Source organism: Anser anser (genome assembly GCF_964211835.1).
Source record: "Anser anser genome assembly, chromosome: 3".
NCBI lineage: Eukaryota > Metazoa > Chordata > Aves > Anseriformes > Anatidae > Anser > Anser anser.
Window position 1 is genome coordinate 69,209,443 of NC_139722.1, and position 24,421 is coordinate 69,233,863.

At 35.8% G+C, this 24,421-nt stretch overlaps 1 protein-coding gene and 1 long non-coding RNA gene across 9 annotated transcripts in view; one reads left to right on the plus strand and one right to left on the minus strand.

Annotated features, from left to right (window-relative positions):
* The window catches only part of LOC310897165, a 45,532-nt gene extending 26,560 nt beyond the window's left edge, over positions 1-18,972 (plus strand). The window contains exon 3 of the long non-coding RNA XR_014582110.1: positions 13,178-18,972. This is a non-coding gene — a long non-coding RNA (uncharacterized lncRNA). The remainder of the gene's footprint in view (positions 1-13,177) is intronic.
* Positions 1-24,421, minus strand: part of ESR1 (estrogen receptor 1) — a 189,718-nt gene that overhangs the window by 141,337 nt on the left and 23,960 nt on the right. The window contains exon 1 of one of the 8 annotated variants that reach the window (XM_083830469.1): positions 19,003-23,377. The exons of the other annotated variants lie outside the window; for them this stretch is intronic. The gene's annotated coding sequence lies outside the window, so the exon portion shown is untranslated. Of the gene's footprint in view, positions 1-19,002; positions 23,378-24,421 lie in introns of those variants that run through there. 8 annotated transcript variants of the gene reach the window in all.

The following is a 24,421-nucleotide window of genomic DNA, read 5'->3' on the forward strand; positions in this document are numbered from 1 at the left end:
ATGACTATTACCAGAAGTTAAAACATTTCACAAAATTTGCATATGATCATAAGGGTTGGAAGCAATGTCACAAAAGAAGGAGTATTGCTCAATACAGACTCAACTTCTGAGGGCCCTGCAAAACCCGGTCGTGTCTACAGTAACTCATTTGCACAGCTACAGGTGACAGGCAGCCCAAAGTGACCCACGGTCATAATGACATTCTCACATTCACAGGGACAGAAGACATAACCACTTCATGTTTGCAAACAGTGCTGAACGCTATGATTAAAATTAAACAAGGGTGAGTGCTAAGTTAAGAAGAGTGAAATCAGGGGCATAACAATACACAGCTATATGAACTCTTGAGCACAGAAAAACAAAATGGAAACACATCTTAAGAGCTCCATTTCTGCAATAGGACAGACACAGATCTAAACTGGAGTCTGCTCACCCTGGAATATATCATGTAACAGGAGCAGAAGCACCTCACAACTAAAATGATGTATCTACCTGAGAAAACCTCCATCATTGCCATTTGCCAGCTTATTCTCCTTTCTATATCATCATAATCCTGTAGTAAAATCTCACACATTCTTGCAGCAATAGGATGATGTCACTAACAAGAAGTTTCTAAGAATATACATGTAGAAAAATAAGATATCATTTCAGAATGAGAAGACCCATGCCCAATATCATGTTGCCACTTTTCTGCAAGATACAAAATGGTGGATGGATATTTGTTGTCCCTGCACATTAGAAGAAAAGTACGAAAAGATAACATTTCCTTTTTCTCTTAAAGACCATCCTTCCTAAGCCAAGGATCAAAGGAAAAAAGCAGTGTTTCTTGAACCTAAGTTGGTTAGGAAACATTTGTGTATACTTTCATGCACTTAGATATAGTTCTTCTTAAGTGAGAGCTCCCTAGAAATTATTGGGTTTTGATCCTTTCCTTTTTTGCTTGCTACTTCCCACAAACAAGATATCATTCCACCAGATAATGTCCAACATAACACCAGCTACTAAAGAAGATGTACTTTCCCCAATATTTTAACCCTTTTTTAATGTCTGAGGTAATTAAATTAATTGAATGCTATATAAAGTCATATTGTCTGAACCATGCAGTTAATGAATGATCCTAAGAAAGAGGTGCAGCTGAACTGGAAGCAGAGGAAAAATAAAAAATTCCCATGAAACAAGTTGAAGAACAGGATTTCAATGCTGGCATTTCCTGAATGCTCCCAGTATTCTGCTTAAAATCAGAAAGAGAGGAGAAGAACAAAGATTTAATGCCTACTTCAGAACATGGCAGAAAGAACAGAGATTCAGACTCATCAGGAATTAGGGCTGCTTTCTGCAGAAAAAGAGACCTCAGCTGAAGAAAACAGGAACCAAGCTGTTGATGCTTAAAACTAAGAAAGGAAAGGAGGAAGGGGGAGAGGTAGAGAGAGAGGGGAAAAAAAAAAAAAGACAAAATAATTATATTTTTTTTTAAAAAAAGGCCAATGGGGGACAAGAGACAACGTACAAGTTAACACCTCTGTTACAGATAAGAATAAGAAAATTCAGTGCTATCTGTTCCAGAGGATGAAAGCAGTCAAACAGGCAATATCAGACAAGGTGTAACTTTCAATAGAGTGGCAAGAGGACAAAAAAACTGGTGTACATGCTTGTACTTGAATGCTAGAAGGCATAAGAAATACGATAGCAGAAATGCATTGTCTGGCCCTAAATGAAGGCATGGATATCCTAGGCATATCAAAAAATTAGTGAAATACCTGTAATGCTAGCATGCAAAATACACAGGCAAAGTACATAGGTTATCAATGATAGAGTTACTCTATCTTAAAGAGACCTTAATCAAAACAAATGAGTGAGCTAAGCACCTCAAAAAGTAGCATTGACTTTATAAAGACTGAAATAACAGACCTAAACAGGAAGTGTTGAACATGAGTCTACCAACCAAAATGATGACATGGTTTGTGATATGCCTAGAAACATGAGACAACATGGAGAAAACACGATAGTAATGGCAGATTTCAGTTATTCCTATGAAAGTAAATAAACTGTATCAGGATATATAATACAATGACCAATTTAAAGACACGATCAATTATTGCTTCATGGAGCATATACTTAGACATTCCACAACACAACAGATGTAGTAGTGTCTGGCTTGGTTCAGAAATCCTGAATAGCTGAAGAGTCCATCTATAGTAGAAACCATAACATATCCAAATGTGCCACCTGTGCCGAGGTATGAAATTCTGAACACCCACCACAATTGTCCTCAGCCTCAAAAGGCCATGAAAATAAAGTCATATTAAAAAGGAACCCACAGGGGGAGCTAAGAGAATTAAATCTTTAGAAGTGGCCAATCGACAACACCATTACAGGAAAACAGAGTTAGGAATGGTTTGAGGAAAGTCAATGAAAAGTCAGCAGGGCAGGGGAGGTAGATTAGAAGCAAGAAGACAATCTTCCAAAATCTGAAGCAGTGTATAAATGAAGAAAACAGAAAGGACGAGGAGCTCTGGCAGATTAAATGTACATACACAATAAGTCAGACCAAAGAACTTGTTTAAGAAACAACAAAAGAGAAACTAATACAGAGAAAATAATACTATGTATTTCTTGTATTTCTTGAAACACATCAGGAGCAGAAGCCTGGCAATATGTCTATAAGGCCAACTGAAAGTCAGGGTACGAAAAGAGCAAGCAGGGAAGGAAAAAAAAAAAAAAAAAGAAGAAAAATGAAAAAAAAAAGAGCAATCTTTTGCAGTATTGTGTAACAGTAACTGGAGAGTTTTGTAAGGAAACCTGAATTTTCTTAGTGAAGACTCAGGAAAAGTCTGAAATTCAGGTGAATATAGAATAAGCTATAGAAAGATTTTACAAAATTAATATAAACAAATTATCAAAAACAGGTGGTATTCACCAAAGACATTTAAAAGTATTCAAGAATGAAATGACTAAATTATAACAATGAGCACTAAACTCTTATAACTGCATTTGTACAGTATAATTGAAGAATGAAAAATATGGCAACTTTTAGAAAACATTCCAGGGTAGGTCTGTGAACTTGCAGGCTGTCCAGGTAAATTAATAGAATATATGGAAATAAAGTTAAAAGAGAACCTGCATGAATATGATGAAGTCAGGAAAAGACAACAGAGATGTTTTTTTCTAAGGCAGACCTGCCTTTTTACTCGTTTGGTTTCTCTGATACAGCTGACACTGTCTACGTCAGTTTTCAATAGCCTTTTACTGAAGTCTTTTGCCAAAACTGCAAGGAACTGCTGAAGACCCTTGCAAAACTGCATGACCGGCCACAAATTAGTAGATGTTCAAAGTAAAGATGAAAGTACATCAGGAAAAATAATGCTAAATTTACATGTACAACACCACAATGATACACCCTGAACTGGCCATTACCATGAGGGAGACATGATAGATGTTCCATGAAAACATCAACTCAGTGCTCAGTTTAGGTCAAAAAAAAAAAAAAAAAGGAAGAAAGGAAAACAAGTGTCAGGAATTCATAGTGAAGGGACAGAGAACAGAACAGAAAACACTACCATAAATCTATATATAAATCTATGGTTTGTCAATATGTGGAGTACAGGTGCAGTTCTAGTCACTTCCTCCTAATGAGGATATGGAAGGATATAAAAGGTTCAAGATAATAAGATGACTGAAGGCCTGGAATGTATGAGGGATAAAGGATAAAGTAAACTGTGAGTGCACTCTGAAAAAGACGTAATTTGGAGGGAGTATGAGAGGTCAACCATATCGTAAGGGACATGGAGAAATTCAGTGAGCTTTGACTACTTGCTCTCTGCCAGTGCAAGAACCACAGAGCATCAAACGAAGCCATTAGGAGCCAGGTTTAAAACAGCAGAGAGAATTCTTCATATGGCAGAAATCTCATTGCCAAAGGATGTTGCAGATGCTATAGGTTCACCTGGATTCAAAGGGACACAGAAACTTAGAGAAATCCACTGAAGTTCACTAAATTTTCAAACTCTCCATCAGGCTCAGGAAGTCCCTAAACTAACTGAAGACATGGAGGGTATTAGAGGGAGCATATGCATTTACTGTTCCCTTTTGCACAGCTTTTACCTTCGTCCCTGCTAGCAACAGGACACTGGGCTAAAGCAAAGGGCAAGGGCATGCTCAATCTTTGAGTTCCTCCAGTCATATGACCTCCCTACAATTCTTGCTGAGGGGGTTCCAACACGTGTAAAGAGGTGTAGAAAGAAGGTGCTGCAACACACCTATGACCTATTGAATAGGTCTTACTTAACCCATAGGCCTCCGATTATGGCTCTATGTCTGTGCTGTTGGTAATCTGAAAATAGACCAGGTCTGTCCAGGTGCTGCACAGTCTAACTAAAAAACGAGAAAGAGACTAGAAGCACCTTTGCCTTTTCCGCAGCACTTGATTAGAGTACACCAGAACAGACTCTAGATTCAGCACATTATCTTGGAACATTAACATGCAAATATTACCTTGTGCAGAGAACCATTCTACATTCATATCTATTTAAGTAAATCCAGTCAAACACAAGTCATAGATATTCACAGATAATCAGAAATCCTTCTAATAAACCTGATTATTTAAGTGCACTGAATGCTCTGCAATAGTGATACACATGAAGTAGTTGTAGCCTGCTGTATACTGTAATTCTTACCACTTCACACATTTATCTGTTTGGCTCTTACAAAACATTGTTATATGATTTGAGATACACTGTAGGACTGCATTATAGAAAAGATCTAGTGACAGTGATGGTAGTTAAGGTTGTGCAACAGTTCTTTTCATATTTTCAGCTGCTTGTAACAATTTGGGCTGAAATTTACTGCTGTGATTTGCTGTGCTGTGCACAGGCAATTTTTTTCCATTGACAACCTGCAATGTTTCCAGGAACAACACTAATGGAAATGCATAATTTTGGCTGCATTAAAAAAAAAAAAAAAAAAGTGGCCTTTTATTGAACATCTAATGCATTTCTGTATTTTGAAACAGAGATCAAAGACGCAACAAAACCTATGTCAGAAGGGTCTTCAAATTCTCTGTGAAATTCTACTTCATTTTGGCCAAAATAAAGTTATCAGCTAAAATCTCTCAGCTTAAGAGTAAAATTATTCTACAATGTCATTCCATGTGTTTTAAAATCATCTAATTTTACATAAACTTTCAGCTCAGCTGTTCTAGCACTGCTTTTTAGCTTAAATAGCACAATCTGAATAGCACTACCTGAAGATTATGGTCCTTGATTTACAGCATTGTGTCATATCCCTTGTACCCCTTCCAGATCTTCTCCTTTCAAAATACTGGTTCTACATTTTGTTGATCATCCTCTACTTCAAATTAATTTCCTGCCACAGCTGTGACTTGAAAACTGATAACTTAGATCATATACAGTATTCCAAAAGAAGCCTTAAAGAGACTTCTTCAATTACATAAATATTTCCCTATATCACATTATACAAGAATGACTGAGGTGAGAAACGACCTCTAGAGATTTAGTCCAACACTCCTGCTCAAGCAGGGTCATGCAGAGCATGTTGCTTAGGATCATGTCCAGTCAGATTTTGAATGTCTCCACAGGCTGAGACTCCATAACCTCTCTAAGCAGCCTTTTCCGTTGTCTGACCATACTGACAGTAAAATAAATAAATAAATAAATAAATCCTACATTCAAGCAGAATTTCTCATGTTTTGGTTTGTGCTCATTGCCTCCTGAATTCTGAAGTCAGTATGTAGTTATCCATTCACAATTTTCCTTATCAAATAACAGATACTGTCTTTGGAAATATTTAATCAAAGTATTTACAAGTTGTCAGATGATAAAAATATGTTCCATGCTAAGTTTTGATTTCACCTTCAGTCACTTCCATATACAAACACTTATTCTTTTCAGTCATTCTGCCTGTATCATAAATCGTTACTGAAAAAACAGGCAAAGAATGGTGTTTTTTTGTTGTTTTATTTGTTTTTTATCATATATCAACTGTTTCCAACAATGTCTTCACCTTTAGAATATTTACTCTAAGAAAATATATCTGATTTACAGAGGAGGTGAGAACTTAAAGCTGCTACTTATGGTTCAGGTCTATATTTGAAAATAAATAAAGTGCCTTATAATGTTAAGCCCTGAGAAAAATAAGTTCTCAAAAGTCTCTAAATTCTACGAATATGGAGTGCCCAATATTTATCCCATCCACAATCTCTAAAATAAAAATAATACAACCCTATTGGCTTCAGTGATTTTGTAATGGTTTCTTATATTAAATCACTAAAAAAAATCATAAGGGAATTAACTTAAAGTCTCCATAATATCAACATTTAAAATAAGAACTTTACCATACATTACACAATGATGATGAAAAGTGGAATAGTTTATTCATGAGTTATACAACTGGTGTTCTGTGCCTGAAGAAGAAATATTACAGAAATATCATGCAATCATGTAATTACAATTCTATCACATACTATGCATATACAATAAAGCTGAATTAAAATAGCAGTTATTACAATTTTGCAATCTTTATACTTTTCCTTTGATGATCAGTATTTATCTGGTGAAACTATCACTGCAAAGGTAATTAAAGCATCTCTCTTGTTAGCAGTAAGGCATCAAGTATATGCATCTATGTGCATCTGATTTCCTAAAGTGCAGTTTCACAGCTGAGAGAATAATTTAATGTAAATGGAGAAAACACATTGTTTCCCAGGCCACATGCTATTACATGTGCCAACAGACTGACGCACTAAGAAGTTTTGTGGTATCTACTGTTAGCTACTAAGATGGATGATTAAAAAAATAAATAAAAAATAAAAATCCTTATTCTCATACATACAAAACAACATTCCAAAAACAATTGTAAAGAGGAAAGAGGAAGGTGAGCAATGTTTATAGAATAACCACAACAAACTTCCTATTCTTTTTTAAATGTCTTCAAAAATCCCTCTTGATTTGCAGTGGGAAAAATAAATAAATAAATAAACTACAGTCACCAGGAATTTATTTCCAACTATTCTGTCCATTTTCCTTTTTCTCTTCTTGGGTCAAGTCAGTAAGAAAAGGAATGCTTCCAACAAAACTAAGAAGCCTATAAGATGTAGTTCAGTTCTCCAGGAAAGTATTGCATTGTGTTCAGATTGTGTTCAGATACACAAGGTAACCAACAAAGGAAGACACTAGCTTTTAGATGATCTGCAGTGACTTAAAGCCAACTCTTCAGAGAAAAATCATTTTGGATATCATAACAATAATAGAGTCTGTCTAGCTGAGGATCTTTAAAAAGTAATTTGCTTTCAGACTCCAGACCGTTAAATTGTGGCACAGAACATAACTAGGACTGATTGTCTTCAGGGGGAAAGGACACACACAGCCATCACAGGTTAGAGTTTGCACACTAGAAGTCACTTTTATGCCAATATGAACAGCAGAATCAGGCACATATCATTTCTACACAGATCAAAAGAGAAACACTCCTTAATCTTAGATAATGGCTTCATGTCAAAACCATTCTGTAACCATTTCTCCAGTCATTGTTATAGCAATCAGTCTAGGACTACTGATAGAAATATTATATCTGTTTTTTTTCTTGAAGAGGTTAAGAAACAAGAAGACTAAAGGCAAACCCTTACGTGAAGACATGTTGTGTCATAGACTTACAAATCCAGTGTGCAGTGATGACCATATAATTCTTACTACCTGTCTTGAATCTGCAATGCCATGGTCTGCACTTTCCAAGGCATTGAGAGCACTGTCGTCAATGGGACTTTAGGTTGCACACCTGAACCCGGCCCCAAGGTGGGATTTAGACATCATGGTTCCTTTTCTTATTGCTTATTTTCAGAATTGCGCAATGCAATTCTGACTTACAGGGTTCTTAACCTTCCATTTCTGGTAGCTCCTTCCTAAACCCAAGCTGCTCCTTTAGTTGGGCCACAAGAACTGTTTGCAGTTTGAGTGGTTTTCTGCTCCAAGATTAAAACAAACACACGCACACACTTCACACACTTTGTCTCTTTTTTAGATTACAGTGTAATTCAATAGATGTTGGTGTCAGCTCTGCTGAAGGCGTGACACCAGTTCTCTTAGAGTCACTGACAAGAGAGTTGGTATCAGAATCTTCATAATGTGAAACCACTGTCTTTCTTATTTTCCTGCATTATTAACATTCACATATCTTGACTGTAGTCTTTCTGGTTGTAGTCCCTTCATTTTTGAACAGGTAAATTAATTTTTGTATGGAAAAGGATATTCTTTTTAACAACTATTTTTTTATTTTTTGTTATTTTTTGAATATAAACTCATCTCCAAACCCCTCTACATCTGAAAGGATTTTCAAGTGCATGTGAAAGACATGCAAGTCTGTCAAGATACCTCAGAAGCAAAACAAAACATTACAGAAACCTCTGTGTAAATTCACACAGAGGCATATATACATGTAAAACTAGCATGTATTAAACATGCCAACAGACCATGCTCTTGTGATATGTTGAAGACAGGAATGATATGTGCTTTTAATTCTGCGTTGTAGGCAGTAGGAAATAAAGAAATTAATATTTTAATAGCCTTTTTTCAAATCAGATATATCACTTGTCAACAGTCAGTAAAGTAATGTAGCATGGTAGAACAGACAATCAGAAATCATGACAAAAAGGTACTTAAAACCTAGGGTTCAGGATTTAATTATTGCAGTCTCAAATAACCACTTCTGGAAAAACAATATGGTGTTGAAAAAAACCCGGCCCTCAACTTACTTCCCACAAACCATCTGTCTAGTCACTTATTAGTTCATCAGACACTAACACACAAACAAAAACAGATATGATATGCTTAGTGTGAATTTACTGATGCCTTCCTTGCACTCATGCTATGTGAATGAAAATGTACACTGTATTGTCACTTTATGAAAAACTGATTAGGCTCACAAACTTCCTTGCTGCCTACATACACCTGAATGATCAAAGCAGGAGAAAATTAATAACAGATCTTTGATTAACTTAACTGCTTTTGAGAACACATAATTCAAATAACTTAATTTTGCATAATATTTAAATTTAATAAATGTCATTTTTAAAGTGTAAAGATTTGATTAAGAAAATTATTTTTTCAAAATCTCCCCACCGTGAAAACAATGTAAAAACACACATAAACATATATATATTATTTACACGTATTTATATTATTATTATTATTATTATATTTATATATGTGGGTTGTATCTACATACAGAAATAAAATCCCTCATTTCATTCATATCCCTCATTTCATCATATCTCTCATTTCATTCCATACACCAAATTCTCTCCTTGACAAAATAAATTGCATTATCGGTATAAGGCACATAATTTCCAAATGCTAAGCTCATAGGTCTGATCCCTTTACCCTTTCTCTCTCTCAGATAAGATGCATATATCAGGACATGTACACATGTGCCCTTTCTACTGCTGAAAGAATTTGCTTAAGAAACAAAATTGTCAGAAATTCAGAACAGAAAAAAAAAAAATACAAATGGTTTTATTTGCCTTCTATGATGAATACTAAACGTACATAGATTATAATGCATATACCTATAGCACCCCCTGGCCTCCAGAATTAATTTTTTGCAAAAATTGAGACTGCAAATCTTACAGAGAATTCCTTGGGAGCAAAATGAGAGAACAATCAGTTTCTATTGTGTGATTCTCATGTCTCTCTAGAGGAACTCTGCAAAGTGATTTCTCTGGAGATTGCAATCCATAATATACAATTGTACAAAATATAAGGGAGAGACTTTCTTCCTCCAATCCAGAGAAAGAGATCATTCCATACACAAATGACTATTTTTCCACATTCCTACTTTCAGTTAAGGTTGCAATACCTACAAAAAAAAAAAAAAATGCAGATCTCCCTAATGCACAATATTAAGTGTTCAGGATAATAGAAGGAACAGTGGGACTGAAAACCTAAATGCAAGCAAATTTTATTTTTGATTCAATCACAATGAGACTACAGAAAGCATTACTATTTTTCCATTAGTAAAAGATGTTGCTAAGGGGACCCATATAAATGAACAGGTAAGAGAAAAGAGAGAAGAAGAAAAAAAAACACAAGGACAGTCAGAAACAAAAATTTTCACAAAGTGTATTGAGGGTGTTTTCATCTGAAGAGGAGTTTGACACAGAAGCAGTTTTTCAAACTAGAAATAATTTTAAAAGTAGACAGCCCTTTACAGAAAATAAAAATAAAAAAAATAATAAAAAAAACTAAAGGCATATTCTTTAAACAATCAAGGACATGTCTGTGAATAGAATTGTGCTCAATAATAGACAGCAATATTTCACATTACTACTGCACTATCATCATGAAGATTTAAAGAAATCTAGCAACATTTATTAAAGAATTTCCCAGCCATCCCTGCCTAATAAACAGCATAGCAATGGGGAAGGTTCTCTGGAGTCACACCAAAAATAACCAGCAGTCAGAATTAGAATGAGTGGGCAATGGGTTAGGAGTGGCAAAGAACCCACACATATGAAAGACCCAGGAAAATTCACTTCTGAGTCCTGTACTGAAGTCAGGTAATTGATCTTCTTCCCTTACACCCCTCACTTCCATAAAGTATAATCTAATACAATAACTCATGTTTATTAGTAGATTTTTTTTTTTAATTATAATCTCTGCCTTGAAAATGGCTTACAGAATTGTATCTTTTCCAGTGGTTAATTACCCCCTCCTTAAATATTTGTACCTTTTCCCCAAGTTTTTGACCTTACTGTATTTTCACCTACTATCTCAAAGAGATTTATGTTATATAAAACCATTATTTATATTCAGAATTTAACAAGACAACGGCATTTCTATGGCTGATTCCCTGTGGCTGAAACAAAGCTAGACTTTCTCCTGGAGCTCTCCTACAGCTGAAGCAGGGTTCAGTCCACAGCACCAGACTAGAGATTTTCCGAAGTAAAATCCCCTGAAGCACACAGTGTGGAGGTCAGGTTCCTCACCACCAGCTGTCTTGCTTTCCAGGCTTGTTGCTATCCTGCTAAACTACTTGCAAGGGGGGGAGTACATCCACAGCATGTCAGGAAAAGGATGGAATACGTTGTTTATAATTGCCCTATATGTGGCCAAAATACAATATCAATTGTTGGTTTGAGCTAAACTAAACAAACTGCCCAAGGGTCGTCTTTTTTTGCCAGCATTTTTTTCCTCTGTAAACTTGGAGCAGTGCTTTAGCACTCCTTCCCAAATAAAATAACAATATTTTTTTTTCACTTGCTGAAATACTTAGTGAGGAGGTGTTTCTTCCATTTCTCCATTTTTGTACTCTCATTTCTAATTTTTCAGCTGTGAAAAGTTTATTTAGAGGTAAGAAATATACATACCAACACTTCTTCCAATCACCTTTAAAAGAAAAAGCTGTTGTGGAATGAACAAAGTAATTCGGGTAAAATATAAAAACCCCTACTCTGCCCATACAAAATAATAACCTGAAAAAGCTCACATGTTCATGAATCCAATTGTCCATACTATTTGGCTAACTCACATGGTTTTGCAGGACAAAATCTATTAAAATCACTGAAAGGTGTATTGGCAACTCTTTAAAAAAACTAAGTAAAACATACAGAAATCTACACTGAATGTATATTTCAGAAACACAGCAGTTTAAGTATAGCAATACTTTTCAAAGCAAATGCAAAACACTTTCAGGTCTGAAAGCATAGATGTTGCGGGAACAAGAAGGGGCAGAAGAACCAAGTGGTGTCTCTCCAAAATGAACTTCTTGATGTATGACATTATCTCTGTGTTCATTATAAACAGTAATATTTACATAAATGCATGCATATAGGCATATTCACACGTATATATGAATATATTCATTGCAGAGTGAAGCCTAAGTCTTCCACAAAATTTGTTCAAACTCAGAGAAGGAAGCAGCTGTCTCCCAGAATAAAAATAAATAAATAAATAAACAAATTAAAAAAAAAATTAATCAAAGCTTCCTGATCCACTCAAGACTGGGAAGAAAAAAAAAAAAGTGTCAAACACTTCTTCAACATCTGAGCAGTTTGAACATTCCACTGCTCTAGCTATGTTTCTCCTATCTGCTCAAGGCAACGTGTGCAAACCTTCCTGCTGCTCACGTTTGTTGTAGAAGTGATGGAGCTGATAGCTGCATGCTCTAGGGAGACCTCTAAGTGGTCTCTGCCATCAGCAGGAGGAATGAGGAACTTTCCTGAAGGAATCAGGGAACAGCACACAGACAAGGAGCTACTACACAGAGCAGGCAATGAAGTCTTGATCAGTTGTGTCATCAAGCTGAGAAGCTGCAGAGAGAATGCAGGGACAGTGAAGAGGCTAAAGCCTGGGGGAAAGAACAGAGAGCAAAACATGAAACAGATGGTGACAATGAGAAGACAATGAGCAAGAGGGAAAAAGTGGTGACAGCCAGCACAGAGTTTGTCAAAGGGAATAAGCATTAAGAGTTTCCTCCTGAACAACCAGGCATCCAGTGTAACTTCAACCTTACACTGCAGAGGAATAGTATGTAAACAAACAACAATGCCTGTGCACTACAACCTGCTACAGTGAAGCTGAATACGCCTTCCGGCCTAAACCAAGCTAGAATGTATACTACCAATGGGCCTTGACAGTAGTGTTCGCAGTTCAGCTGACCTAGAATTAAATTCCTCCTTCACTACCCCATTTCCAGGGGAAAGAATGCTACAAAGATGACTTTTCTTCAGGCAGACTTGTTCAGGTTTCTTCACTAAAATTTGCTATGTTACATTCTGCAGAACAAAAGGGCTTAGCCAGCAGACATCATTGGGATGGAGGAGGCCCATGCATCTTGATTAGACACTGCATCAGTTACCTTTCAAACTGATCCACAGGTTAAAACCAAAAAAAAACATTATACACACACAGGGGAGGTTTCTCCACCTCACAGACTGAAACATCCGGATCAACTAAAAGAACAAAGATGTTGGTTCAAATACACACAGAACTGGAAATCAACTTTCCTGTCCTGGTTGCCAAGAAAAAGTGAAGAAAATTGCTGAAACCGAACCACCATGTTCTTTCATAACTATTTTATTTTAATTAATGACTCCCAGAACAGGCTAACATCCTCTGAAGTTAACAGGCAATATGGAAAAATAACTTATTTTGCTATTTCAATTTAACAGCCATTCTAGGATGAAGAGAATAGCTCTGTTGTGAGGAATGGAAAAGAGAAGAAAGGATGGGGAAGTACGAGGAAAGAGAGGAAGAACAGGAGAAATGGAAGGAAAAGGAGCTGTCATCAAGAAGCAAATAATGTCATTGCTCTCATTTACGAAATGGGGCTAAGGTTCATAGCTTAAAGTTCATGAGTCTCAATGATTTTGCAAGAATCTATGAACTCTGACAATACAGAACAGTGAATTCATTTTGCATTAGTTCTTCATTTCAGCCATAGCATTTTTTCATGTCCCCAGTGATGGCTTTTTTCAGGTTAGCAGCATCAAATGTTTCATGAAAGGAAAGGGAACAGATCACAAAAATATTATCAGTCATTGTATCCACATGTATCCATTATTATAACCCTGATGGTACTGTAGAAATAATAATAAGAAAAAAATTGGTCTTAAGTCTGCATTCCTAATATTTCTTCATGCACGTATCACTCCAAAATTACAGACATCTTCTAGGATAGGCTTAATAAGACACTCAATGAATGAAGGTCAAGAATAGTAATTTTGATAAGGTAAATCATTCTACAGAGACAGAAAATGTTGAGAAAGATGGAAAAGACAGAAAGGAGGGCTGGGGAGCAGAGATGCCAAGAAAGGAAATTGCATGAGAGATATGTGGGATGTGTAGACTAGGTAAGCAAATAATATGAAAAAGAAGAGTGAGTGATAAGAAAGTGAAAAGCAAGATGAAAGTGGCCATAAAAAAGCAACAGATACTAGGGCCTAGATCCAGAAAAGCTCTTATGTTCTTAACTCCAAGTATGTTATTAAATATATGAAGTACACCACAAATAAAGTTAATGATGTACTTAGCAAGACAGACAAATTTAAATATATATATATATATATATATATATATATATCAAGGAAAGAAGAGTACAAATCAAAGAGTAATAATATCTAAAGAAAGAAGAAAAAGGGTCAGCAAAAGACTAAACACAGAATATGAGCCACCCTTGTCACAGGGTGCTTTCTTATGAGGAATATATGCTATCAGTATTAATGAATATTTGTATATACTACAAATCATACACAATAATTTCTCAAATTAAAAATTGCTGGATATAACATAGGGTTATCATTTGACAAAAGAAGCAGAGATAATTGTATAACAGAAAAGTTTACAACGATATAGATGCAAATGATAACAGTTTAACTGTAATGAGGTACAAATATCATCAAGTCCAAACTAGTTACACATACATATCCTACATACACATACAAGGATACACATACATATCCTTTCTTCTTTAAAAGTGAGTTTCACAGATATGAAAACAATCAGAACTATAATCAGTTGAGAGCAAGCATTTGCCTAGAAAGTATGAATGACATGTGAAAACTTTTTAAGAATACTTTACTAGCTGTTGCAAAAGCTACAATTCAACAAAATAGCATGGCTCAAAAAAAAAAAAAAAAAGGAAAATTAAATTTGACTTAATGAACAACACGTGAAAAATTATAAATTTAATAATAGTCTGGGGGCATCAAAACTTTAGATTCTCAAACCATACTTGCAATCTTATATATGTCCAAGGAATAGATTCATAAATTGAAAGCAGGTAAAAGACACCACTTCAGGAACTCTAGAAAATTATTGACTGAAACAAAGGGTCAGAAAAAGAAGGCAGCAGTTCAGGCAATGAAGGCATTTTTCTAAAATATTAAGAGAGAAAAATGAATCCTAATATTGACATCAGACCATTTTTAGAATGAAAAGTTAGTATTCTCAGTAACAATGCACACACACACACAAAAATTTACAGCAGCATTCAAGTAAATTGGTTATGGTTTGTGAAAAGCTACATCCTTGTAGCATCTTTGCTGCATCCTTTTTATATCCTTGTAACGACTCACAAGAATGTTAAGCAATGGTTACTGATATTACATTTTGTTAGCAAGTATGTCTGAAAAAAAGTGCCAGAAGTCTTACAAGAGCTGGCCAATGACTTCTCTGAATATTAACTATGATTTTCTACTAAATCAGAAACATTGTGGAAATCTAGGGGGGAAAAAGGCTGAAATTACATTAGAATTTTTAAAAGAATAAACAGGATTCCAAAGTAACTTATGCCCAATGTCCGATTATGCTTTTAAGGGAAATCAGGGTTTAAATTAAGAAGTAGAGACTAATATAATATCAACCAAGAAGGTTATATAGTGTTATGCGTACAGTGATTCCTTTTAAACTACCTGAACAACTATTAATTCAAGATTAATAGTTGATGAAAGCAATAGCATTGTGTGATGTACTTTTCCTACTGTAAGGCATTTGATAAAATAGCTAGACAATTTGATTAAGGTAAGAGTATGAAACAAAACAAATTGTCATATATTCAAAGTGTTAGATTACAAAAATGTAATAGTGAACAAAGAAACATCAACAAACAAGGATGTCCTACTGCGATTCAGAGGTTGTTTAACAGCTATACTCTTTCATATTTTCCTCAGTGTCATAAATGTAAGAATAATAGCATTGCTAATGAGATGTGCAGAAAAAAATGAAACATTTAGAAGAAATATGAATAAAAAATACTACTTTTAATGACACAAAACAACCTGAATTGTTATATAACCTGCCTTAAGGTAAACAACATAAATTTCTGCTATAGCTAAATCCAAAAGCATATATCTAGAGGAAATATATATATATACACAAAATATATATATACACGTGCAAGCCATTGCATAGTGCTCTGTCCCAAGGAGAAAAGACTGACAAAGATCTGGAGTACTAGTAGGCAGCTGAACATGAACTCCCAATATTACCCTGTGGCCTCAAGGTTAAAGCAATAATATAACTAATAAATAAATAATAATATAATAAATAATAATATAATATAATGTAATATAACGCAATAGGGTAAAATGGAAGAGTAAAAAGAGTCATATTTGCCTCTATTTCTCACTGACACACAGCATTTACCAGGATACCACAGCATCTACCAGGATACAAGGCCAGAAATAGACAGCACATTTTAACATTACAGATAATTACCCACTGGAAAACTACTCTGCTTGTCAGGACTGATCTAAAGCATTCTTACAATGAAGCAAAGAGTTTCTTTCCTAAATATATATATAATCTCAGACAGAAAATAATTCAGAAAGATCTTATAGGTTGTGCTACAGAGGAAGTCAGACAAGATGGTCAGAATAGCTCCTGTTCAGCAATGCCAGTTCTGCAAACAGGACTATACACATACGTGGGAATTAGGCAAATGTTACAGCAGTCAGAAGATGCATTCCCTGAGGTGCCTCTTATAAATCCCCACAGTATCACGATGCCAGGAACAATTAAAGCCGAGAGGAGAACTGCATGTTTGGGACAGACTGCAACCCACAATGATGTGAAGACTGAGCAGCTCTGCTGCTCAGACCTTTCTAACCCAGGCTGAGGCTTTTCCAGCTCCTTCAGATGGCTGCAAGTGCAAGAGGAAGCTGACTTCTTTTTACTTCGACTACACATTTCTCAAATATACAGAACCAAATACAGTAACTTGGTCACCACAGAAATCATACTGTCAGATTGGGTGGTTTTCAGAAAAGAAAAGCATGTGCTAGCAACATATCAGCAATTAATAAAGTCACTAGGGCATATGTATCTGGCATATTTTAGAATGTAACATATTAAAAAGTAGATAGCACAGGGGATTCATGATACAGTACAACTTAGAAAGATTCATTTAGAATAAATAGCAAGAAACAAAATGTAGCTGTCAAAACAATCTACTTAGCAGAGGAAGCTATTCAACTGCAAAACACTATTTAAAAGGAAAAAGACAGGAAAACTCACTGGAGGTACTCTTAGGCAGCTAGAACGTTAAAATAACCCTGCACTGCGAGGGACATGAATGTGAGGTATCTGTATGTTTTTACTATTCCTGACTAAACTGTAGCTGATGACTGTCTATATGTTCCAAAAACCTCAGAGACAAATTAACTTACTCCCATATAATCAGGTAAATACCAAGTTTGGGAATGAATGGAAAATAAAACCTTTAGACTATAAATGAATGTTTCATGGTGCAGCTAAACACATAACCCACAAGATAAGCAGATATTAATTTGATAGTGCCTGGTATGTAGAATTTTTGCTAACAAGGAGCCAATTTTTAATAGCAATCATAAAGCTCTTAAATTAATCATCTACATAGGGGCAAGCAAAGCCAACAAATCCCCCAAAATATTGCTTGATTTCAAAACCAGTAATTGCGTAGAAATAAAGAAGTTGCTGTAAAGGAACTAGCAAATGGACATGTAGAAGAGCAAAGAGTTCATACGTAGTACACAGAATATGCTGAGTGATGTGAAGGAAACTTGGATAAGCAGCACACTTAATTACCAATGTGGCGAAATTATTTGAAGCAGTTCTTCAAAAAAATGAACTTGTTGACTTAATGGAGGACAACAGAAGATAAAATAAAAACTGTGGCATACTAAATGTAAAAATGCAATAAGACAAGCCAAAAAAAGTTTGAGAAATAACTTGCAAGTGTTAAGGTGGGTTTTTTTGTTTGTTTGTTTGCTTGTTTTTTTCCAAGTACATCAAGATTAGGAAGCTTGCCAGAGTGTCTACAGGTATGGTGAGACATAAAGGTGTAAAAGGAGCACTGAGAGAAGATTAGGCTATGGCAGAAAAACTAAATGAAATTTTTGCATCCATGCTTATAGCACGGACCTGAAGAGGAATTCTCATAACAGAACCTTTCTTAAGGGGGGCTGTTGAAGTATCTGTCTGAAAGTTAATGTGTCAGTAAAAGAGGTTATAGAAAAATCATCAAAGAGAACAATAAGAAGTCACCAGGAGCAGCTGGTGACTTTTAAGGGTAAAACTCTTAGTATTAATGGACAGGAAAAAGACAAAATGGATTGCCAACTCTTAAAAGGATGTGGGAAAGAGGAGGAAGAGAGAGGTAAATTTAAGTTAGCTGAGATCAGGTGTCAAGACATCTCTTCTGGGTAATTTAACAGAAACTGCTACCAAGAACACAATTAGAGAATCCTTAAATACAATATCTGAATAAGAGTCATTGTGGAAAATTCTCTATGAGGATGTTGATTCTATAGTCAAATATAAAAGTAAATTAAATTTATTTGGATTTCTTTAAGTAGTTCAGCAAACTCTGTCTCCAAGAGCTCTCAGAGAAATGGGCTAAAATAATTGCCTAACAGGTAGGACACAAAACCAAATACAATCAGCCAGGTTTTTTTTCAGTGGAGGGAGATCTTGAGGGAATTATTTCTGTTAGTTCCTCTGCTGTTTAATATTTTCTTAAGGAGTGTATATTGATATAACTACTTTTGCTGATGATACAAAGCGTAGTAAGGGTGAGGGCCAACTGCAATGAGTTGGAAAAGGATTTCATAATGTTAAATTATAAAATGGCAGCTGGAATTCAATAAAGATCTGAAGGTTGAAGAGTGTATTAAATAAATGATGGTGAAGAATTTGGCTTACTTGACTAAAAAAAAATGGTGATAGGAAATCTGACCGCCTTCTATAAAAGCAACATTAGGCATAAACACAAGAGGTGTCTAAGCCAAAGAAAGAAAGCTGGCACTGAAAACAAATTCAGTATGGAAATTACAAGACTCAGCTGCCAGAGGGGCAAAGCTCTAGATCAGCTTGTCCATGAGAGGAAAAACAGCCTAACTGGGCTTTAAGATAAACATGGATAAACACTGTGAACAAATTACACAATCTGGTTGCTATGACAGCTCAGCCAATCCAGAATTGGCTGGATTCAATAAGTGAAACTAAAGCAAAAACTTACCAGCACAGAGCAGATGCACAGTGACTTGTGTCTATGCAAAAGTAAGTCCTCATGCGTTATCTATGCTGAAATAAATTCCTGCTTCTCTCTTGAGATTACAACCAGTGAGTTGCTGCGTGTGCGGGAAGCCTCGGGGTAGCTAACCGTAACTCAGTCATGTTATCTCATGTTGGAGGTAACTAACAGTACCTCGAGCCTTCTATCACCAGAGACATAATTAGATTTAAGGCATTTTCAAGGGGGAAATAATGTTCCACTTTTATCCAAAATGTCTGTTTTTCCTTTGGATCTTTCTATGACAGCAGATGTGGGTTTAAGTGTAGAAATAGGCAGGCTCATATGATGGTCAAGTCTTTTGCAAGCAGAATTATGATTTGCCAAAGTAGACCCAGAGCTGAGACAAATTAGTGACAGATTAGTTAGCTAGCACAGAGAATGCTATTAGTTAATTAAAATAAGCTGTGTCCATGTTACCATCTTTCTTCACAGTAGTGAGGTTTTGAAGTGATTTCCCCAGTGCACTGGTTTGGTATGTGGAGCAGCTGGGGTGTGCATAACAGATTCCTTTTGGGTTAAACTAAACTGGAAGCTCTGCTCCAAAAGTGTCCCAAATGCACCCCAACCCCTCAGGGACCCATTAGGATCTGGACCCAAGAGTGGTTGGTTGGATGGTTCTTACTTCCTCTTTCTCCAGTCAACCACCACAGGAACACATGAACTGTGCCTACACCAGGGAGGCAGTCCCAAGCTGTTACATGCCACCAGGGACATCTGGTCCTCACTGTCCCACCACAGTGCTGCCAGACATTCCCAGGGGCAGTCACTGATGACTGGAAACCTGCCAGGAAGGGCACACCGGGAGAGCATGGTCCTACCCCAGCCCTGATACTCAAAGGGGAGGGCAGAAAGTGACCTGGCTAGGCCAACTAGGTTATTTTACAATTGGCAACAGGACAGGATGAAGGGTTGTATAACACCAGACAGATGATATTGGCTCACTTCATAACGTATACACTTCCCAAGCATAAAAATTCTGCCTTGAGCATAATTAGTCGTCTGATGTTTTGCCTAGTTTTTAATCATTTAAGTTACCAAAGATCAAATTTGCTTAATGGTTTGTCTTACTCGCCTCAGTTTAATCCCCTTAGGGAAGAAAGATTAGTTACTTGTGCTTTTTCCTCATTTTAAAAAAAAATCATAACTGACTCACCACCTAATTCATAAAGTTTCTTCTTGAGTCTCTCTTGACTTAGCTTTCTCTAGCTTTTTCTGTTTTATTTTTAAAGACATTTTTACAAGCACATCCTTCATGTTGCTAGGTTTCAAGAGAAAAGAAATAAGGAAAACAAATCAATATTTTTTTTAAAAAGACAGCCCTTTGTCAAAAGTCCAAAAGGAAGTATAAAGTAATATTGTTCTATTACTTATGTACCAACCTTCCTGATGCATTTTTTCCTAATTTCACTTTTTTGTTCTATACAAAATTGTGTCAGCAAGCAACAGCAAATCTTTTAAGAAGACTAACCAAGAAAATAAGGTGCTAATGAAATAATTATGAACTCATGTGTCATATAATTACAGAATTTCATTTAAGTGGTACCCTTGCTGTCCTCTTGTGTTTATACATTTGTGTGTATGCATGCAAGCTTATGTATGTCCAGTGAACTGGCATAACACAGAAACATCACTGAAGTGCAAAGATATAGCAATGTATGCAACAGATTAGGACAAGAAACAAAACCACCTGAAATGCATCCAGTTTAAACTACAGAAAGAATTTAGGTTGACAAAACAGAGTAATCAGACTGGCTGGGACAAAAATATTACTGCTTTTTACTCTTGTGAAATGTGCCATCAACTCTCTAATGATCATGCGAAATCAAGGCTTCAGGGTAAATTTCACATCCGAAAGTGTCCAGGCAAGATATCAATGTCGACAGAAAAAGGGCTCTTCTGACACATCCAGAGGTAAAATACAAGTAGAAATTGAATGATTTCTTTGGATGGTGAGGATACAGCTTGGCACCAGTTGTGAACGTATTTGAATACTGGGCAGCAGCACAGTCTGAGATTTATAGTATTTTGGAAGGAATGAGTAGGTTGCTGATTTATAGCAACAGAGTAAGATGAGCCCACAAATATCATTTCTGTCCATTACCTCAAACTTGATGATGTTAATAGAATGAGACCCACGTATGAAATATTTCCTACTTTTTCACTGTAAAATCAAATCTTAGTGATCTTTTTTGTAAAGCCACATTCAGTTTTTTATACCTCCACCTGAAGAAGATACAAGCCAAAACTGTAAGCAGTTACATGGGAGTTACACGAGCTTTCAGAAAACAAAACAAAACCAGAAAAAAAAAATCCAAACAAGATCCTAATTCTGTGTTGATTTGGATTTCAAATCAAGGGCTTAAAAAAAATGCCAAAATACAAGCCCAAACAATTCTGGCCTCGCAATATTTATGTTTAGCTGCCATAGTGGATATAAAGACTGAAGCAAACAGTTAAGACACAATATTGATAGATCTAACCTGTTACAGTTTATGCAGAAAACATTGCTATGCTATTGAGAGCCAAAAACATCACGAATGAAAGCTATCTAGAATAGAATAGACACAACACTAGTAGTTGTATATAGAAATCTAAATGGACTTTTAGAAAATAAAGTATATGAAACATTATCTGCATAGTCTCTAGACTTACTTCTCCATAGATTATTCTTTTCTATTCAATATTTTAGGGTAATCCAACACAAGATAAATGACATTTCTATTATCTGTAGGAATTTGCATAAATATAATTACTAAAATCTGCACATTAATAAAAATAGAGAAAAATCCCACAAAAATGTTATTTAAAAAATAAAAATACTATCTTCCATTCAAAAATTACCCAAGTTTTAACATTTAGACTATAGAATGTACTTAACTGGGGAACTGATAAGAGTCCATCATTTTAGCCATTAATCTACCTTCTGCAGTAAGTGATAGTAACAACAGAAACTATTGGGAAGAAAATAATAACAGAGTTGACCCAAATTATAGGCCTAGGAAATTGAAATTAATTAAACTTAAAATCCTATATGAAAAAGATTTTTTTTTTCAAATCAGAGATCTGCAAATTCCCAAAGTTATACTATGCAAATGCTAATCACCAAATAAACCAAAAGAAAAATATATCTTGTGAAGCTAGTAAATTCTTTATTATCATGTAATTATTTGAAAATCTTTTCCTCCTCCTTTTATCTTCTTTCTCAGACTAGTTACTATCATGAACTGAATGTTGCCAGAATGAGCTTTTACAGATATTTGCTCCTTGGAATGTGGGGTGGGTTTTTTTTTTGTTTGGTTGGTTTGGTTTGTTGTTGTTATTGTTGTTTTCTCAAAATTAACAACATATCTTACTTTACTCTTGCAAAATTCAAATGCTCATATCCCCCTACAAAAAACTTTGTAAAAATTTCATTTTCATTTGCAGTGTTGCTGTCAAAAAGGGAAGAAAAAAAAGTTTAATAATTTGGTGAGAAAAGATGTATTCATATTTTAAACTGTTCCTTCTTGAGGAAAAATACTGTGTTTAAATTCCAGTTATGCTATTGAGCTAGAAAAGGAAATGGCCCTCTGAGTCACTCAGTGTAGTCCTTACTACCAAGCCTTCACCCCAAGTAGCCAGCTCACTGTGCTCCTTACAAACAGGGACCTGTCTTAGCCTACCCCTCCCTTGGAGGCTGAACCCTTCTACATTTCCAGCTCCACTCAGAATTTATTCACAGTAACACCCATTTGGTTTTGTGTCAGCAATAACTTTCAGGGCAAATATTTAAGTTTCATGAAGATAAGTAGTATTAAACAAAATCACCTACTTCTTTATGGCAGAAAAAATAAAAATCACTTTTTCTAAATACAAGTTACTAACTTTGGGTATTTTTATTTAAAATTGATATCCATATGTTAGTGTGAGGTGTATTAAATGAACTCTGTATACTTTAATGTTTGGCAAGTACATTTTTTACTTACATATGTATATATACATACTTTTTTAGATTTTTTTTTGTACCTCTTTTCACTGTTCTTCTACTTCCATTATTGCCAAACCATGTCATGTTTCCTTGTACCATTCATAAGACCTGCAGACTACAACTCCTCACATAGTGTATAGGACTGGAGCTTAAATTTTTCTGTAGCCTCTGAGAGCCTGCAAGATAATTGTTTCTTCACATCCTTCCGCACATCTAGGCATTACCTTTGAAAGCTTCTAGTGATCCTGCAGTAAGATTCAAATATGGTAGCAAGATATCCACAGGAAGTGCTCATTGGCTCTGTCCCTTCACTTTCTACTTTTGCTTTTCCCACAGTACTTTCATTAATTTTACTCTTAATTTTCTCGTTCTCTTTCTGTCGGTGTCTCTCCCCGTGCCAGCCTGTGGTGCCTGAGGACACAGTGCAAAGAAGGAATGGGACAAGAAACGGCTGCCAGAAGTAAGTCTGAATAGCCATGAGGACAAGGTGAAAAGGAAGCCTGTTCACTGTCAGTAGCTGCTTCCCTATACGTGACATTTCAGATGGCTTGCATGAGAAGGTGCCAACAAGACATATACAGCTATCACTCCAAATGAATGAATGACTGCTGGCTGAACCAAGACAGCAAAATGACAAGGTCTAAAATATGGGTGTCATTTTAAGACTCCAATCCACACTCGACTTCTGATCTCCCCTAAAATCAACAGTGTTATTTTTCAAGGAATCATGGAATTGCTGTGATTGGGAGAGACTTTGGAGTCCCCTTCATCTGACACAGCACCCTGCTCAGGGCAGGGTCACCTGCAGCAGGTTGCTCAGGGCCACGTCCAGGTGGGTTCTGATGTCTTCCAGGATGGAGACTCCACAACCACTGGGCAACCTGTGCCAGTGTTTGACTGCCCTCACAGTAAAAACAAGGTGTTTTCTTGATGTTTTCTGATGTTTCTTTCAAGAAACAAAAACAGTTGGGCATGAATGAAGGTAGTAAATAAACCAGTAGGGGGAAAAAAAAAAAAAAAGTGAAAACGGATCCTCTAATTCAATTATTTGAATTTTACCACTTGTAATTTCTCTGGTCACAACAGAAATTAGCATATCTTTCATGCTGGGAACTCATGCTCACAAGCCTTAGTGCTAAACTGTGGGAAGCATCGTGAAGTCCTGCTGTGAGGTGAAGTCTCAAAATTCCAGTTAAGTGCACGTTGTCATTGTACAAAGTCTTGAAACAAAGGCAAATAGATGAAACTGAATTAGAACTTGTTTTATCATCTAATATACAAATTCACTTTTTAAAAAAGCAGTATAGGCACTCTCCTTTCCTGCCTGTGTAATGCTTTATCAACAACCCAACAATTTAAACTTCTAAACAAAAATGGCAGTAGATTAGCTCCTAA